The following is a 21,028-nucleotide window of genomic DNA, read 5'->3' on the forward strand; positions in this document are numbered from 1 at the left end:
TTCGATATGAGAATAATAAAAATAATATAATTTAGTTAAAAATGTAACAAATATTTATTATTGAAAATATTTACTTGTATGTAGAAGTAGTTGAAAGATTAGAAATGATTCTTATAATTGGATGTTTTTAGGACATTTTTAAAAATAGTTCAGACGTATTAATAAATGATACAAGTTTGTAGTTAATTATCTACCGACAAGAAGGAATTTCTATGGTGAAGTAAAGCCGTTAAATCGGATCTTTCGGTATCGAAGTAAGAAGGAAGTCGGTAGGGTCGTTATCACCGCTTAAAGGATACATCGATATAGCAAAGTTTTGTGTAGAGGTAAGGAAGTCAAGACCGTAGTCCCTGTGGGATACGAAGATTTTCTGGAATTACGTGGAGAAATTCAGCGCGGTCCATTTCCGGGAGAGAACTTTTTAACGAGCTTTAAGAAACGGTCCCTCCGTTTTTCTTGCTTTTTGATCGTCATCCCTCATAGCCGGAACCACCTCGTTGAATAATTTCAAATGTATTTTAACCTCGCGTATAACTGACAACAACGTCGTTTCGTTGCAAACGACTACACACTCACGATTTTGACATACGATTTATTCGTATTATTTATAATGCCTCGCTTTTTTTTTTTTTTAGTTTATCGAAAGTTTAAAAGCAGAACGAACGGTAAGAGCACGGTTAACCTTTATCGTTGATCGAAATATCGATGATCCGTATAACAATCCGATTTCAATTTCGATAGGTACACACACAATACAGGAATTTCGTTTCCAACGAATCGAGTAACTCTTCGATATGGAACTTTTAGGAAATTAAAATTTCCAATTTGAATTTTACCGATTAATAACGAATATATACATTTTCAATAGTATTGCATTTACGATATCATTTTGGGATTTGTAAATTTTCGGGGTTTAAATATTTACGTATTTTACGATTCGCAATAACATGGGAAAATTTAATATGAGCGATCGAGATTTTATCATATAATACGTTTTGATTTATCATACGGGTATGTTATTTGCATTATACGACGTATATACCCAACTACTAATATCTAACTCGTTAGATATAGTCTCGTTTGAAATTTCTACTAGCCTCCTATGTAAATTATTATCAGCATTGTTACGTTGTCCAAGGATTATCTATCGTTGTGATATAATCATGGTACCGTCACTCTGGGACACCGTTCAATAAACAGTGAATTATTGCGCGTGATCATGTTTGCATAATACCATGGCATCTATGTAGTTATTGCTCGAAAATCGATAACCGATACTTTCGCTCTGAGATCTCAACGATTTCACCCTCAAGATCGTGTATTCTTTTATCCGATTATTTTACAAAGTTAACAAAAAGTTTTGTGTGGTCGAAAACAAATATTATACAAACACAGTACACACACAGTTGATCGAAACGAATTTATAACCTTCTCGATGATAAATATATAAGTTTGCTATATATCTTTTTATATATTAATTTTTTTTTTAAATATATTCTTTATCAATTGATAAAAGAGAAACAAACATTTAAATAAGAAATATTTTGAAACTTTGCAAAAATTCCAAATATATATTATTATTAATTATAAATAAACAATATTGAAAATTAATAAATTAGAAAAGAATTATTTACTCGAAGCAATTAGGGAAATGCCATAGAGGAATAGAATTATTTTGGTCTATTGTTAGAACCAAGCCACAAATAGTTGTGCTGCTTGTTTCTGAGCATAAAGCTACGCGTACTTCGAGAACATCATAAATCGTTAGAAAGGAAAGACACGAAGCTTAGGATGAACGTTTAGAACCGTGCTTAGCACGCACGTACTGTATACATACGTGTATTATATACACATATATATACACATAGATACATTCATATATACATACATATATTGTACTTGGATACTCTGCATTGGCGCGTGGAAACTGGATTCAACTATTCGAGTAGAACTATGCGCGATATCAATCGTGTTCCGGTGGTCACGACAAACGACCCTCTCGAGAGGATCGTTTCGCCAAGTTCGTCAGTCTATCTCGGAGTATCCAACGGCATCGTTATTTTCCTCCTCGTTCTGTCACGCCACTCACCCTCTTCCATTCTTGCCTTGGAAATTGGCTGTTATTCGTCTCTTCTCCTTACCCTCTCCATCCCTTTTTCTCATCCTCCATCCTTTCTTTCCTTTTTCTTATTTTCTTTTTTTTCTTTCTTTCTTTTTGCTTTCTCTTTTATCCTCTTCTCTGGAATCTCTCTTCTTTCTCTTTGAACCTCTTCTCGTGGCTTATTTTTATCTTCCTCTTTTTCTTCTTCTTCTTCCTCTTCTTCTTTTTTCTCTGTTTCTTTTTTCTCTTTTTTTTTTTTTTCATTTATAACTAATACTTCTTTCAAGCTTATTGCGTATCTCTTTCTATCTTCATTCATTTTCTTCTTTCTTTCCTTTCCCTCTCGAACCACTCTGAAGATTATGCGAATTTTATTAGACGCTAGCGAGAGACTCTTCTTTCTTTCTTTCTTTCTTTCTTTCTTTTTTCCTTTGAAAAACTTCCCGACTCTACTACGTACGAGCGCGTAATTGCGTCTACCTCGATCGACAAGCGTTCTCTATCTTTTTGTCAAAGCCTGAGTAAAACCTCATTAGGTTCTTAGTTTGTACCAGAGATTTTATTTTGTTTTGGAGAAAATCTTTGCTTTACGTTTTTTTAGTTTTCTTTTTTCTTTTTTTTATGTTTAACACGGTAGGAAGAATTTTGATTTTCTATCGAGAATTTTTTTCCCGATAATTGAGCTTTCCATTAAAACGGATTTTTTATTTCTACGTCAAAATTTGCTTCTATTGAGTCTGGATAATTGGCATAACTCTTATTTATTTTAACCACGCGTATTTGTTTATAAATAAAATTTATACGTTTAATAATGATAATTGTTATTATTTATAAAGAAAGGGAAAAATATTTTTAAAAGTTTAGAACTGTATTACGAATGTAATAATAGTGAAAAAAAAAATTGTCTTAACGTGGTAAAATTTGATCGATTTAGGGTCTGCTAACTTTCCCATCGTCGATCGTTTCACGCGACAAAATGGGAGAAATAAAAATCGTAGACCCGCGGAAAATACTGCGACTCGTAAAATGCACTAGTGGAAATGAAAGTGTTTGAACGAATGAAAGTAGGATGACGAAGAACGATTGAAATTCAATTCAAAGTTTGCTTCGGAAAGTTTGAATTTTTTTTCACGAATATTTACCATGCCTATAGACCGATTCATTTCTATTTTTTATCGTTTTTGTTTTTTATATACATATATATATACATATGTACATTGTTCTTTTTATATTGAATATCGAAATATACGCTACCATAAATGCCTGTAATTGAATGATACGTCGATTCAACGAACTCGGTTGACCTATTCCCCCTCGGTTTACAATTTCAATTTTTTTTTTTTACATACCCTCTCGGCCGTAGTAAAATGAAATAATTTTTTGTTTCTCTGACGCTATCAATTTATTTTCCCTCTAAATTTACGAATATAATTCTCATATTATATTTTTTAATAACTACTACGTAATTGATTTATATAAAATTTCTAAATTATAAATATGTATGCGTGTGGTACGAAAAATTTGATATAAAATAATTTTTTTTCCAAACGAATGAATTTTCTTTTCAAATTTAATAAATTGACGGATCATCGAATTAAATTACTGGGCGGATAATTAAAAGAGAAATACAATGGAATACAAAGGAAAATCATTGCAATTATTCGTGTGTAATTTAAATATATATGTAGTTAAGAATATAGTCGTCACCCATTGTTGTTGAACCTAGAAATGAGAATTCGATACGTTACTCGCACGTTCGTTCTTGGTGGGTGGTGTACAATAGCGAATTCTCTTGTACAATAGTAACGCACCGTAGTGTTTTCAATAGACACTAAAAAATAGAAGAGAGTGAGAAACTGTATTGGAGTTCTCTAAACAAAGGCGGAAAGCATTGTTTTATTCATACTTTCCGTAGCAAACGACTAGGATTTCGATCGGTGTGTATTACATGAGTGGTCACGTATGTTTGCTATGTGATCCTCGAACAAATTAGAGTCTTTGGATGGTTGAATTGGGATTTCTACTGTGGTTCTTTTTTCTCTAACTATTCACTCGAATTTTTTTGCCGTTGTTTTTTTTTTAGTTATATTATATTATGGTGATATATTTCGATTTTACAATATACGTGTATATCTACGTATATGCGTGTATGTTTATATTTATGTTTAAGTGTTGGGTTACGCAACCCTTGTATTTAAGTGTATGTATTTGTTCGAAATAAGTAAATGTAAATATCGAACATGTTATTTTTTTTGGTTTGGTCGATCATGTCGACTCTCTTTTCACGAATGAGACAAGAAGACAAGGATGGAAATATTAACGATGCACGGTTAAACGACGAAGGTTGACTCGCAAGGATGCATTTACGAGGGACCATAAACTGCAACAATGCGTGATATAGACCAGCTCGAATGCATTTTTCAGCGATGTTTGTATATATGCCAGACTATCAGCGGTTTTCTCGTAAACTGTCGATGTGCTCCTGCCAATCTACCACCATAGAGCCCACGAATATTTTTTCTTTTGTCTTCTCTTTATTTTCCATATCTTTTTTTTTTTTAATTTTTTTCTTTTTTCTTCGTATCGCGTATACATTGCGGCTCTCTCTACGCAAAACCTTCCCTCATGGGACTTTGGTAATGGTCGGAAATTAACGATGCGAGAGAATTTTCGTCGTTTTATCTGTAAATATTGTACGGGTCAAGCTTTTCTATTTTATTTTATTTTATTTTTCTTTTTTTTTCTTTTTGGTTCTCGCGTATAAAGTTAGAGAATGAAAATATTATATGTTATTCGGTTATACGCGAGATTATGAAAAACGCGTTTGACGTGTATTTTTTTTTGTCGGGAAAAGATTTTCAAAATTATTTTATCTACTTATAAAATGGATATTTATTTTTTAAAAATAAATTTGCACACGCGTACGCGTGGAGATTTGATAAAACAAAAGATCGGATAATATTAAATAAAATATTATTAAATCTAAGTAAGTTTTACGTATACAATATTTCGTTAATATCATTTTACTAAAATACCGTGTATTAATCGATAAAATAAGAAATAATACAAAATATTGTATACGTAAAATTGTAAAAAATAAAGAAATGATAAAAACAGAAGGAAGTTGTTTATGACGATCAAACACAAATTGCATATTTTGCATATTTTATTTATATTTCACGTATCATTTTGTATTTTGATAAAAGCATCGTTGATTCTGCATAGTGGTAATTAAATTGGTGACAAATTGAGTTAATATTTAATATACATGGAAGGAAACTTTAGGAGTGAAAATATTCGTCGATAAAGGTGAAAACTTTGAGGTAGGGGGTGGGGTGGGGTGGCGTTAAGTCGATGCACCGTAGTGACAGGGAAGGTTCGGACATTCGTCGAGAACGATGGCTACTGGCATACGCCATCAGGTGGAGAAGTACTCATAGTAGAGATACGCGAAGCTGCCGTGAGTGCTGTTTCGTGTATGCACGAGTAAATCCGTAGGTGGAAGGGAAAACATATCCGACGATCGCGTACGGCTTTAGATTCGATATATGTTGTTACTATAGATTGACTTTTGATTTTCTCTCTTTTTTTTTTCCCCCAATATTTTTTTTGTTTCCAACTTTTCTCAAAATTTCAACACAAGAAAAAGAGTCTTAAATATTTGCTACAATACACCAAGTAATATACCTAATGAATAATTTCGTTAATATCATTAAGTATTCTCGTTAACTTATTAAATTAATTTTTATCAATTATGTATCCTAAACCTTTTTCCAGTTTCCATTTACCTCGTAGATGCTCAAATTTAATCATTTCTGTGAGATTAAGGAAAACAAAGTAGCTTTTCATTCAAAGAGAAAGAGAGAGTAAATTTACAAAAGAGTTAACAGTGTAAGGTATAAAGATAGTATACCTTTAAAGATTGGAGGGGGGGAAAGAAAGAGAAAGAGAAAGAGAAAGAGAAAGCTAAAGGAACATTGGTCTTTTTCCGTAAAGAATTCAAAGGATTGAGATACTACACGGATGTTTATCAGAATAAGAACGTCAACACAACTACCACACAAAACAACAACAAAACAACAACATGATGTTCGAAATAAAAGGATCGATCCTTTGATAGGACTCTTCGAGGTATAAAGGTATGTATCAATGAAGGGAACGCGAATACATATATAAGATAAAGCAAAGAGGCCGCAAGGGTAAACAGAGTACGACGAAAAAGGGCGGCAACCTTTGAAAAGTGGCGCCACCGGCAATGCTTGTATTAAAGGTAGGGGGTAGAAGGGCTAGGTGTATAGGGGAGTACGAGTTGTGGGCCACGTGGGGCCTTTGCTTGCATCCACCCAGTTCCGCTACTTGAACGGGGTGGAAACGGCTATATTTACTCTCCACCTGCGGATTTTCTCGTGCATACACGGAACAGCACTCTACGGAGAAACGCACGTCTCCGGCGCGTTTGTTCGTCCTGCTGCTTCTAATAGTTTCATCGAATTCATTGAATATCGTGAACTTTAAACGTGCTATCGCGAATATTTTATAAGTGTCATTAAATTTGTTTTTTTTTTTTTTCGTTTTTAAAATAAAATTCTATTCTTAATCTATAACATATATTATATTATGCACTTATCTCGATTTTATAAAGTTAATTAGAAAATAATACATTTTACGAATCTTTATAATAACATTGATAACACATTTTTTGCAACAATTTTGATGAATTCATTTCGTTGAAAGCGAAAGTATATAAGTATACTTGATACATTTATACACACCTGCATATAGAAATACCGTATGGTGGTATATTCTAACCCCCATACTCCTTTATTTATATACTAGGAGAAAATATCAACATACGCGAGGAATATTTGCATATATCGAAGAGAGGTTAAAAAAAGTCTAGAAAGTAAGTAATAAGGTACATAATAAGAGAAATTTTGGTTGAATGAAGAGTGAAGTCCCCCCCCCCTCTCTAACCACTTCGTGAAATTTCTTTTCACAGATGTACGTGAAAATATTAAATGAAATAAGAAGTACATCGTTGGATAAAAATAAAGAAAAAGAAAAAGAGTAGAAGGAGAAGAGGAGAAGAAGAAGAAGAAGAAGGGTGATGCGTTTCTGCTTTCACGTGAGTGGTGTTTGGTGTAACGCACGAGTAATTCCGTGCCACTGCGAAAGGGAACGAAGAGAAAGGGGAAAAAAGGGAGTCGATTCTTCCGCAAGAGGTTCAAAGGTTATCTACGCACACTTTTTCTTTTCTTTTTTTTTTTTTTTTCTTTCTTTCCTTTTCTTACTCTCCCCGTGCGTGTGTTTACTCGGCAAAAGCAACCAGCTAGGCTAGCAGCATCCAAAGCCGCTCTCGTTCGCATACGTTCTCTTCTTCCTTTCTTCCTTTCTTTCTTTCTTTCTTTCTTCGTCATGTGACTTTTTATCTTTCTCTTTCACTCTCACTCTCAAGTCTTTCGACGAAAAGCAAAGAGAGCTCGAAACCAGAAGGTCACGGTTCCTATCTTTGGCAACATTGAAGAATAGGCTTTTGATGTAACGCGTGCGTGCTTGGCCAAAGCAACGAAGGATCGCATTTCCATCAGTGGCCGCTTTTCCAACACCCTGAAAGCTTACCAACCGCTGAGGTTTTCCTCGGATACGATGCGATCGATCACTATTTCTTCCCCTTCTTCGGTTTTTTTCTTATTCAATTCGTCATTTTTGTTTGCTATCGTGTTAAGACTTTCGATATGTTTGTTATCGGAAATTTCAAGAGAAATTTCAATATATTTCATAAATTATATGCATATATATATTCGTATCGAAAAATTTATTATTATATTTGTACGCAATTAAGATAAATAAATAATTAACATTTAGTCTTTTTCATTTTTATTATAAAATTTTGTATGAGAATATGTTTAAAAGTAAATACATTTAATCAATTACACGATCGTCTTCATTTTTAATGATATTTTGTTAATTTTTTTTTTTTTATATACAAGTATATTTTCCGGTACTTTTAATAAATGATATTAAATTTGTAATGAAGAATATTTTTTCTTTATCATTGTCGTCGTATGTTTGACCTTTTCATTATCACCAATCTAAGTTGGTTTTCTTATTAAATTAATGATAATAGACAGGCAGTGTTTATGTAATTGTAGATTTAAGCTCGGTGATGTAAAGTTGATATAACGTGGTGAACCAGTCGAAATGAATTCTGCGAGTAAGCAAAAGCGTAATTGAAGAGTGGTTAGGCGTGAGAGAGTAGAGAAAGTTTAAGGAAACTCTGTAAAATCTGAAAGGGAACACCATATAGAAGTTTAACGATCTATGTTCTGAAGCGAAAGTAATTCTATAGTTTATACATTTATATATATATGTATATTTATAAACAACGAACTAGATAAAGTAAAATGGATCGCGTTTCGCTTTATGAAAAGCTTTAATGGGGGTTCTCTCGGAAACGCAAAATAATCGACCGTGAAACCAAACCACCGCACGATGTAATGTTTTATTTTAATTATTACCATATCTTAATGGAAGCGCGGTTGTGTTTTTTTTATTTCCTTTTATTTTTTCTTTTATTTCATAACAAATAAACGGCTGAAATATTGGATCGATTGTTCGTTCGTACAAAAGCTCAACGAGGCTCGAATTTAATTTGATATGGAATTTTTTTAATTCCATTTATTTTTTTAATAACGTTAGAGCGTACGAAAACGTATGATGATTGATATTGTGCGAGTTAATTAATTTGTAATAAAATAGTTGAAATTTAAATCTCCCCGGTCCTATGAATACGATAGAAAGTAATTAGAAAATATAAAATCGCGATCTATTTCGTTTTAACGATTGAAAATAAAAATTCGCAATACGTTTCCAAGTTCGTTCGATATGAAGGCATCAAATTTCCAACGATGCTTGTTTTGCGATATATGTATATGTATATATATATATGTACTTTGCTATAATATTCAACTCGATAAGCGGAATATCGAGACTGCTGTCAAATTTCACCGACAGAAATGAACTGCAATGTTACACGAAACTTCAATTCTACGACGATGTACAAATATTTTCTTTATTCATTAGTTAATCCTACTTTATTTGTTTATTAAAGATAAACAATGAATTTTTGTAATATTATATCTGTAAGATTAATCATAAAATTGTGTGTCAATGATATTAAATTGATATAATAATAAAAAATATACCATAATGGGATTTACGTATGTAATCAGTTTAAAATAGAGATAGAGATTATTTTGGTTAGATTCATTCGCGAAATCGAATTTTCAGATTGCCAGAAGAGATAGATGGCTTTGGAGGATCCATGACAACGGTGCGTAGCTTAGCTCTCCATTCAACGCGAGATTAGTTTTCGTGCACTCGTTTTCTGCCTCCAGGGAATCTTCCCGATGCTTCCAGAGAATTTCACGAGCGCGGAATATCGAAAAAGCAGATGTAAAGTTGGATCGGATCCGGAGATGAGAGAACGCATTCGCGTGCGCCGAGTATGAAATGAATTTCCTTCGAAACTGCATTTTTACATTTAAATCTCACGAATAATTTATCTTTAATCATTACCGTTTAGGGTTAATCAAAGCTTACGCATATAGATATAACTTTTTTTTAAATAAATTTTACATTATCTTATTATAATTATATGAAGACATTGAATTTTTTTTTAACAAAAAAGTGACACAATATTATTATTTTAATTTCTGATTCTAATTCATGTATAATGAAATATAATTTTTATGAAAAAATTTATTTTGTTATTAGAAGAAAAATTCTTATTAATTATTGGTTTATCAATAGAATATTTTTTTTTCTGTTTATGTGTTATCATTTGATGAGACATATTGACATTGAGAGGGAAGAGTATAAGAGAGGGTCTTTATTACTGAAGAACTTCTCCTTGGAATTGTCGAGCGTGTATATATTTTTCTTTATCCCTTTTTATTCGTTTTGTTTCTTTCCCCTTAAACGTTGAACATTCGAAGGGATAACGAGAAACGTTCTCATCGGTCCAGTCGTGTATATAGATCCGGTTGATCGTTATGACGATTGTCACTGCCTTATACTTGCTCGTCTTTGCGTCACGTTTCTGTCAGTTATTTCCTTTTTCTTTCTATGTTCTTGTTAACCGGTTGTATATATAAATATATATCCGGTAAATTGTAATAACAAGATCGTCTAGTATCGCGTGTGCGTCATATAACTACCCTCTTTCATTTTGAGATTTGTTTTTTTTTATTTTTATTTTTTATCGTATAAAATGCACAAAAGTAAGCTTGAAAAATTGGCAACCGGCCGGTCATATTTGCATTTATCACTATTTCAAAATTGTATAACGTTAATAGGAACAAAAGGCAACGATCGTAGGAAATATTTTAACGTAAGTTACTGCATGGCAATTTTTACGAGTCCTTTTACGTCTTCATTTACAATTTTCCATTCTGATGTAGATTTGTTATTTAATATGGAAATTTATGTTTAACTATTTACGCATACATTGCGCACTATCTTCAAATCTTATTAGAAACTTCGTTAACAATTTTGTATTACCTTACTCTACGACGAAGGAATAATTTCTATACATTTTGTAGACGAATGTAGGGAAATTTGGTTGGTCCAGTATATACGTTGGAAATTCGTGAGAACAATCGAAGCGTGTAATCTTTCACAGCTTTTGGTCATGAATATAACGCACTTGAGTTAGGAGAATGCTTTGTTTGATTTACGACTTTCGCACTCGAAGACACGTAAGCAACTTTTGTTCATCGAAGCAGGTCAGTGTTGCGAAACTTAACCTAAAGTAAGATCCTAAGTTTAGCTGTGCTTTCTGCCTTCTACAATTCCCACTGCAACAAGTTTCCATTTGCTTTAATCATCTTATGTGGGCACCTAACGTTCCGTAATATCACCGAAAACTTTCTCACCGACACTATAATCTGTTATTACATTATTAACTTATATTTTGTTCAGTTAATAGCTTTTTATAGTTACTTTTTAATCGCTTACTACAAAAATAATGAATACAATTAATTATTAATTGTAATTTATGCAATGAGAGATGCGATACAATTATCATATGCAAATCTTTCTTCACAATTTAAGAGTTAATATAAAATAATGAATTATATGTAAGATATATATTTTAAGATCAATCCTGATTGATCGAAACGAGAGACCGGAAACAATTTGGACCGCAAATGATCCAACAGTCGTCTCGAAATAGGTAACAATACCATTGAATCAAGAAAAGAAAGTACTTACGGATGATTGAACGAGTCGATGAATTAATCTAAATCGAGTTTCTTTCGATCGTTTGAATCGTGAAGCAATTTGCAGGACAAAGGATTGCTGTCTGTATCGAAATGTGTCCTTATTCATTGCATTATACAAATTTGCAATAGGAATGAAAAGGGGATTGCGATCAACGATCGACGCGAGTAACAAATAATAGAACGTAATTTACAGTTTTTGCGTGACGGCGAATTACTTGCCACGCGTAGTTTGCGTCGAACATCATCATCATCATCATCATCATCATCATCATTATCATCATCATCATTATCATCGTCATAATCATCTTCATGATGGTCGTAGTAGTCGTCATAGTCATCATCATCATCATCATCATCTTCAGAATCGACGATGAAGACAACGAAGACGCGGATGTGGAGAACGGTGGCAACGATGCGATCGCGTCGTCATCGTTAATCAGAGATGTTGGAAATTGCGAGCGCGGCAAATCGCGGTTGAAGCGTAATTTCAGCTATCTGTATAAATCACAGTCGCAATAATTTACCGTAATTACTATCAATCATTGGTTGTTTCGACATTCTAACCGATGTATCTAAGTATGTACCTACGTTCGAACCTTCGAACATTTTTTATACAACTCCTCCTCTCTTGCCTCTCACCCCTCGCCCCTCGCCCCTCGTCCCTACCATCACTTTCAAACTTCATTCGATTACATTTGTATTTTATTTCTTTTTATTTTACATGGCTATCCTCGCACACGGTAGTTTCAATTTTTTTATTTATATCATCATTCTATACCAATGCACCTAAATAACGTTCCTACGTTCGACCTTTGAATAATTTTTATATCCCTCACCTTTAAACTTCATACGATTTCATTTGCATTTTATTCGTTTTATTTTACAGCCCAGTAGTTTCAATTTTTTATTTATATTTTTATCTAGTTTCTCTCGATGGCAGATATTATTTATGTGCCATGCGTGATTTTTCTTTTATTGATATTTGTATATATACATATATACGTATTCATTGTTCTCTGTAATGTTTACTTTTAAACTTCAGTCGTCTGACTTATTTCTTCTTTGTTTAGTCTATCGTGATCGGCCAAACTTTGAACATGACGTCAACAGTAATAGCTGATTAATATAACCAACGATTTCCAAATCGTCGTTGCCATCCAAAAAGAAGGATGACAAAGAGAACAGAGCAGAGGATTAAAAAACTGCGGTTTATTCTAGAATTATCATGTAAATCAGGTAATAACATAATGTTTTTTAATGTAGACTATTCCAACAGGATTTTATCAAAAACGTTACTTGTTTCCGGCTTATTTTTACATGTAAAATCACTTCCAGTACAGTTATTCCCATAATGCATGTACTGAAATAGTTAAAAGTTTTGTTAAAGTAAGATTAATCGAACGAAACGAAAGATTTTCGTTTATTTAAGAATATTTTTCTTATTTTCCTATTAGGAATGTTTTGTGTAGGATTAATATTACTGAAAATGAAAATTTAGAGGCTGTTTGTAATAATAAGCGATGTACGAGTGTCTAACAAAATACAAATGTACAAGGAGATTTGGATATTAGGGGATGGGGGCAGGTCGTACGGGGGTGAAGGAGGACGCGAATCATGTGTGCAGGTTGCAATGTGTTCGATGCGTTATGGTTACAGCGCAGGAGGACGTTGTTATCTCCTATCGGTTACTGTCGTTATTGAGAGCTACGATAATCCCCCGAAGCGCGATGTGCTATTCGAAACGTAAATACATTTTGTTATATTCATTCCGTAGTGCGAAAATTAATAGACCGTGTACGAAAATAAATCCGCCTGCCAGATACGTTTACCGTCGGTTAATCGATTTTATATTAATTACAATTAAATGTATATTTTCTTCATACGATATTACGCCATTTATTTGCCGAATAAAAGACGACATTTGAATATACCGTTAAATAATTACATACATTTTCATTTCATTTCAAACACACACGATAATGCAATAATTCGCGTATACGCGTAACGTTGGAAAAGGAAAGACCTTATATATATATATATATATATATATATATTATATTTAATGGTTTAGTTAGGTGTGCCATTTGTTTGTTCTTTTTTCGTTTTTTCATTGTTTTCTAACATAATTGAAATCGAAGCGAGAAAAGAGAAGAAATTCGTTTAGATCCGAGTGTGTCGAGTGTTCTTACTTTTTTACGGTCGTAAAAAAAAAAAAGCTCGTCCAAAGTATTTTGTTGGTCGGGTGGGAAGATCGAGGGTTGGGGTACGTAAGGATTTTTTCAGGTAGAAAATTACAGCGAGAGCTTAAGAGAAGCTCTCGAAATAAAACATTAATTCGGTGGATCGATGCGTTCTTTACGGTCCGTAAACCGTCGAAAGAGAGTAAAGAGGGTTGAGGGTGGATTTTCGGAGTAGACTGCAAAACGGGAAGTAGGATGAAAAGGTACGTGCGTCGAACCAACTTGGAAATATTACCGGGCTTGGATGCGCTAAGGATTATGTGCCCTCCCAATTAAAGTCCCGGAAATAATAAAAAGGAAACTGAAGCCTAAATTATTCGCGTTTTGTTTTCATCGTGGTCTAACCGAAATTACTTGCCGATGAGCATCGCAAAAATGAAAAAGAACAAAAATTCCAAAGTACCGAATCGTTTTCTTCTCCATCGGTGAAGAAAAAAAACAAGTTTCAAACACTTTTTACTACAACCGAAACATTAAATTCGAGCATATTTTTTATTTCTTCCTTACGATTTTCTTAATAAGTTTGGAACACAATTGGAAAGATAAAATTGATCTTAAATCGTCAAAATTTGACGAATTTTCTTTCGGATAAAACGTTGCATCTATGATTAAAAAAGATCGGGATGATAAAAAGTGCGAGGGAGAAGATGACATAATCCAATTCACGTGCAACTGAAGAATCACAAACGCGTTAAATTATCGTCGTTAGACTGGTTAAGTCGAGGCGAGTTCGATGCGAACGGACAAAAGTTAAAATCCGATTCGTCTCGTCGGTAAAACTCGACGAAACGGATTAGCAATGAAGCGTTACGTGGCGTCGCGACGCTGCCCGGCATTACCTTAGTCGTAAAGCGGGAGGAAAGCTTTGAGTAAAGAGAGTGAAAAAAAAAACAGAGAGAAAGGGAATGTAAAAAGAGAAAAAGGGCAAGAGGGGAGGGGGGGAGAGAGAGAGAAGAGGGTGGTCGAGGGTGTCCTTTTTTGGGACTTTAAGCACCATAAACCAAGGTGATGTAGTGTCGTAGACACCATTGACAAAGATACGACGCCCATGGGGCTGGGAAAGCTATAAGCGAGTGCTCAGCCGCAGGCTCTCTCCTCGAATTCTCTCTCTCTTTCTCTCTCTCTCTCTCTCTTTTTCTCTCTCTTGTTCACCCTTTCGTCGCAATTTCCAGTGAACGTTCGAAGGAGCAAGCCTCCTCTGGGGTCCTTCGATCCTTAACCTCACGCCTGAAAGAGTCGTCGAACGATAGAGATCTTTGGAACACAACCCGCTTGCTTCCCTCGTTATCCCTTGCGAATAACACCTAGGAAATCCTTCGTGACATAGAGCACACGATTCTAAAGACTATGGATACTAGGAAGCTCAGAGTATATTTCTCACTCTCTTTCTCTTTCTTTCTTTCTTTCTCTCTTTCTTTATATTCTTTCTTTCATTCTATCTTTCACACATACACATATTGCATTTACTGGCGATATCTTCCAATTTATATTCGGTCACTGTGAGAATGTTATCGACTATCGAAATTACGTATCTCATTTTGTCGCGTACTATCCTGGAAGTATTCCAACTGAAAACCGAAACTTACATCTTCTACTAATCCCTTGATCTAACATGCGTTATAATTCTTCGATAGAGCCGAGCTTATCTCTGTACAGTTGTATAAATGTTAATCTTCGCAGAGTCCTCCTTTCAATAAATAATTCGTACTTTTTTTCTTTCCAAAAATGAAATATGTAAAATATAAAATAATATATATAGATAAATATTTAAGTGGATACAGTTAATCGAATAAAATAATAATAGTATTCATAATAGAGAAATCGTACAATTCTTTCTAATTAATATTCGTATGCTTATTATAGAAACACGGGACGAGGGATACATTTAAATGACTACATTTTATAATGTTTCCAATTAAAAATTATATAATTAAATCGATATTTTATTTTATGCTATGTTTTTTTTTCTTTTACAAACAAACAAAAATACAACGAAAAAACAGCAATCCGAATTCAGAATTGTTGTGTTGATAAAAGTTAAAAACAGAGGGATACGTCGAAGATTTTCGAGAACGATGTGCATTAAGGATCGAAGGAGACGCGAGTGGAGTGTACATTAGGGAGTGATTGAGAGGGAAACGCGAGTATAAGGAGAGGGGTTTCCACAGGAATAAAACAGTATGAGACGAAGGGATAGCGTTCATTGACACACAAGTATAGGACGCGTGCCGGTAGTCTCCTTCATCGTTTGGAGTTCTTAGCGGAGTGCTCGCTACGCAAAGGGGTTGAAAAAAGGGGGGCAGAGAGAAACAGAGAGAGAGGGGGAACCAAAGAGCGTATACAAGCGTGTAAAGAGAAACTGCAAGTTCGCGGTTGGAAGAGAAAGGTGGAGGAAATGTTATGGTGGTGCGAGAGGGTTGGGGGAGGGGAGCTTTAGACAAAGTCACGTAGCAAAGCCAAATTTTCTGCGTTCTTGACTCCAGAGTTCGATAATCTTCGTGACACTTTGTGCGCTTTCCACTTTTTTAAGCCGACCTTAAGATCTTTGAGAAGGAAGCTTGGACTCTTTTGATGTCAACGGTCACGGTTTAATGTCGTTTCGAACGCGGCTGCTCTTTTTCTTCTTCTTCTTCTTCTTTTATCCTTTACTTTTTCCTTCAACTCGGTTGTTCTATCTTTATCTGCACATTGCAAGCTCTATCCGTTTATCTGTTTATGTCTCCCTCTCTCTCTCTCTCTCTCCCTTTCTGTCTTTTTCTTTCCCTTTCTATTTTCTTGCTTTTTTTTTCTTTCGTATTCTTGTTCTTAGCTCGATGTTCAAAGTAGTGTAAGAGTAGGAGGATAAGCGAGCGTAAATACATATTAGGTTAAAGCTTTTGAGGCTTGCACTCACTCACTCACTTTTTCTCTCTCTCTCTCTCTCTCTCTCTTTTATTCTTTATTTCTGTCTTTCTTTATTTTCTTTCCAGTGGCGTTATATACGTCGGCGTAGTATATACCCAGATAAAGCATAAAGGAACGAACATAACGAGATTCAAAGTACGTAACGTGAGACGATATGCGTGATAATGTGTGTGTATGTGTAAAAGTAAGTATACGTGTATTATGCATATACGTTTACACGAATAGAAAATTTCTCGCGACATTCTAGGTCAATTCATTTTCACGAAACTAATTCTAAATGATTCACCTTAATTTATCTTTGAAATTTGTAATATTCTTAAAGATTCGATTACCTGTATACGAGATACTTTTTTACCATCTATTTTTAAGACACGATAACATAAGAAATCGTGCGTCAATCGTGGACAAATTCTTTTGAATAATATCATCGCGATGTGAAATATCGTAATTCTTCGTCGAGACTCCGTAAATTCTCAATTAGAGTTCAATTAAATGAGAGAGGGGTAAAAAAAAACAAAGAAAAAGAAAAAAGTATAAAAGAAGTTGAAACCGAGACGCAATTTGTCGTTTAAGTGATGAAGTTCCGACAATTTCATTCGTTCTCTTTCCACCATTTCGATCCTCGTCTCCATTTTCTCGTTTTCCTCGTCGAGGAGTAATCAAGCAAAATATAGAATGTTTAATCGCTCTAGTTGACGAACGCGTACGGAGTGGTAAGGGGTAGTCGGGCTCGTTGCAATCAAGGTTAGAGACGTCACGTTGGATTAAAGGATGCGACACGAGACAAAGGGTGTAGGACTGAAGGTTACGAACATGAGAGAGACAGGAAAAGGGAGTATGAGAGAGAGAGAGAGAGAGAAGAAAGGATTTTAATCCCTACGCAGGATTTCGACGGGTTTAAAGTGTCCAAGGACATGGGACCAACGAAAAGCTCACCTGGTGGCAACAATTTCAACGCTATGGCAAGCTTATACGATTAACTTGTTCCAGACTTTGTAAGTTCACGGCTATATAATGATAATAATAATCGTCTATGGTTTCTCTCTCTCTCTCTCTTATGATTTTAAAATAAATATTATATTACATTTTCTTTACGAATCATTATCGCGCAAATAAATTTATTAGTTTAATTTTTAGTTTAATTCATGCGTGTCAAACAAGCGAGATGTTCTAGTATATTTTTGATGAAATATGAATGACTATAATTGATTTTAAAATGAATATTTACGCTTGTTTATTTACTTCGTGTCGAAAGAATAATTTTTGTTCATTTTGTTTTTTTTTCTTATTATATTATTTTCTTTTCTTTAGTTATACAACATCGGAGATGTATTTAATTGTAAGATGATAAAAACGTTCGTTGATCGTTCGAATGAAAATCTTTGAGAGCCAAAGGCAGCGAACGAGCGACGATCTTTTATCGTATACATCAAGAACGAGAGATGATGAAACGAAGAAGGAGAAAAGCCAAAGAGAAAGGAACATTTACCACGGGTACGAGCACTCGGATGGAAAAATCGAAACATTAGAGGTGAACTTTTTTCACGAGTTTTCTCATTACTACCGCCATGTTTTTTGCTTCACGCGTTTCTCTTCTTTTTTTTATCTTCTCATCCTTCGACGTACTTTCAAGTTCTGCAAAGCGAACAAAAGAAATCGACCGACTTCTTCTGCTTCTGCTGCTTCTTCTTTTTCTTTTTCTTCTTCTTCTACTTCTTGATTCATTTGCATGAGCTTTGGTAGACAGCAGCGGTCTTTCTTCGAACTTAGGGGTGAAAGATAAGAAAGAAAAAAGAAAGAGAAGAAGAAAATAGAAAGGAAAGAAAGTAAAAAAAAAAAAGAAAAAAAAAGAAAAAGAGGAAAGTAAGTTGAAAGTACGACGACCGAGTTTCATTACTTACTAGTCAGAAGGACGTACAACCATACAATATTCGAGATGTTGTTCTGAAAAGGATATCGCGTGACTTTTCACACGAAATTTCTCTCCCCTTTCTTTTTTCCCTTTCCCTTTTCCATTCTTTCCTTATCTTATCTTATTATCTTCTATCTCTTGGATGTTTGCTCGTTGTTTGTAGTTTTTTTTACTCTCTTCTTTTATCTTTTCTTTTTCTCTTTTTCCATTAACAAGATTCTCTTCGTTATTGGGGAAACGAAAGACATCCGTGAGAATCTTTACGAGTGTACTAAGAACGTTAAAGCGATTCAAGCTTTGCTCGTATTCGGGATAAAAAAAAAGAAAAAAAAAGGAAAATAGAAGAAGCTTTCGATTTCTGTCCGCAGCACATGTTAGCACACGTACGTTCAAGGTATGTTTCTAGGTGATTGCGAAATAGTCTCTATGTTTGTTACATCTAGTTGTTTCAGTTTGTTACTTCTATATCTTTATTTTTTCGCTTTCTATAATACTCTCTTTCTCTTTCTATTTTGTTCTCCAGTTTTCTCCTCTTCGCAGGTCGTTAACTCCAAAGTTCAAGCAAACTGGTGCACGATACCTTTTAAAGTAACCATTTGTATGTTCAGCGACGAATAGAAAAAAGTGAGTAAAAATATATCACTAGTGGTTATTAGTGCAATTTTATGCATAAGTTTTTTATTTTTCTTATTTTTTTCGTCGCTAAAAATCATAAATTTTTATTCTAACAATGGGTAGAAAAAAGAGGGTGGAAGAACAAAAAAATAACTTAAAGAGCTTTCATCGCGCGCGCGGTTTTTATGTTGAATTAAATATTTTTCTCTTAATCTTCTTTCTTTTCGTTTTGGCATCGTAAGGAAATGCGTAGAAAAACAATGCGATCTTATGCGAAAAAAAAAACAAATATATTTCTCTTGATTATTTTCTTCTCCAAATTATATGATTTTGAGATAATAAATACGTGCGTTGCTCTATCTTTCTTTCTCAAAGAAAAAATAAAAAGAACTCCCAAAAAGAGAAAAAAGTAAAATAGAAACGAATATTTCTACGACTAGACGAGACACAAAAATCGTACAATAAAAGTTTACATACTTTTCGTTTTGGACATTGCAATTAATTGAAGCTGTCGCCACGTGAAATAATTACGAAACTCTACTGGTACCTTGCTTGATGGGACGGAGAAAGATAGAGAGATTCACAGAGAAAATAAGAGAGAGAGAGAAGAACTCGACGACACTCAGGTACACGAAAAGTACCCTCGACGAGGGAAAACTCGACGATGACGACCACGACGGCCTCGTGACCCTGAGTCGTGGACGGGTCAACTAGCTATCCGGTACTTGTGCGAATTTACTTCGTTCCTTTACTCTTCTACGTTATGTCGCGTCAAGTTGTATCGTTTGTTTTTTCCTTCCTTCCGTGTCCGAAGTGACAATTTCTGGATTTTTCTATTCTTCGATAATTTTTCAAAGATTAACCCTTTCTAATAAGTTAGTTTCAATTGCAATTGGGAACAATGATATATTACAAATTGATACAAATCATTTGCAAATATTATTAAATATGTCATTTTTAATTGACCTTTATAAATAAATATTTCGAAATCGTTGATATGATATATGTTTGAAAATCAATTAAAAAGAAAAGAAACAAAATTCAAATAAATGTATTTATGTAACAGTGTAAATATAAGATAAGGATGTGATTATACTATTAAGTAGATTAATGACACATAATATATTTGTATAAAATGTTTCGTGATAGGAGTTTCTCTTATATGACGAATATTTTGATTCTTCCCTTCTTTCGGCTCATTCGTATTGATTTACCGCGGCAATTCCATGACGTTCTTTCATCGTACTCGTTACATTTCAACGCGCACCCAGGCTATTCGAGGTAATCTCGTGATTTTGTAATTGTTCCTCGTTCACGGAAGTAAAACGTTCAGTGGCATTTATGTACAGTTGCCGAGCGGATCCAGGGAAGTTGGCCACAAGCATCTTTGTGCGAACAATTGAAACAATTGTACGAGCGTATAGTGACTCTAATGAATGTCGGCAATAGGAAACACGATGAGGCGGAGAGAGAGAAAGAGAGAGGGAGGGTGGGAGTGGGAGAGGGTGGGAGGGAGAGAGAGAGGGAGAGAGGACCAAGTAAAGATACCTCTGAAAAGGGAGAAAAGAGAAAAGAGATAGCTTTAAGCGAAAAACGTCCGACTTGTAATTCGAACGGGCTTACCGCTCTTATTATTAGGAATTTTATCATTATTATTGCCGTACCTTCCGCTATCATTATCCTATTCTTAATAGGATAAAATCCAGGAGAAAACGTAACGGCATTTATGGCCGGGTTGCTTTCTATTGTAATGCGAAAAACTTTTCGCTACTGGTTTCCTCAGTATCTTTTTGTGAATTTTTATCACGAATTTACATAATTACGTTTTCTCTCTTGGGTTTCTTTTAACCTGTCCTCTTTTCTTCATTCCTCCTTTTTTTTTCTTTTTCTTTTTCTTCTTCTTTTTCTTTTTGTTTTATATTTTATTTTCTTTCCAGATTTATCAACGCGAATAAATATCGTCCCGCGTGAC

General features: G+C 34.2%; 1 protein-coding gene and 1 long non-coding RNA gene across 5 annotated transcripts in view; one reads left to right on the plus strand and one right to left on the minus strand.

The window, feature by feature from the left end:
* Window positions 1–21,028, minus strand: part of LOC106787590 (tensin-1-like) — a 137,014-nt gene that overhangs the window by 59,259 nt on the left and 56,727 nt on the right. The window lies entirely within an intron of this gene.
* LOC106787592 lies at window positions 12,595–19,109 on the plus strand. The gene is made up of 4 exons (XR_001381804.1): window positions 12,595–12,621; window positions 17,841–18,060; window positions 18,658–18,835; window positions 18,982–19,109. It is a non-coding gene; the product is annotated as an uncharacterized LOC106787592 (long non-coding RNA).

This window comes from Polistes canadensis, unplaced genomic scaffold (assembly GCF_001313835.1).
Source record: "Polistes canadensis isolate GaletaPanama2010 unplaced genomic scaffold, ASM131383v1 scaffold_107, whole genome shotgun sequence".
NCBI lineage: Eukaryota > Metazoa > Arthropoda > Insecta > Hymenoptera > Vespidae > Polistes > Polistes canadensis.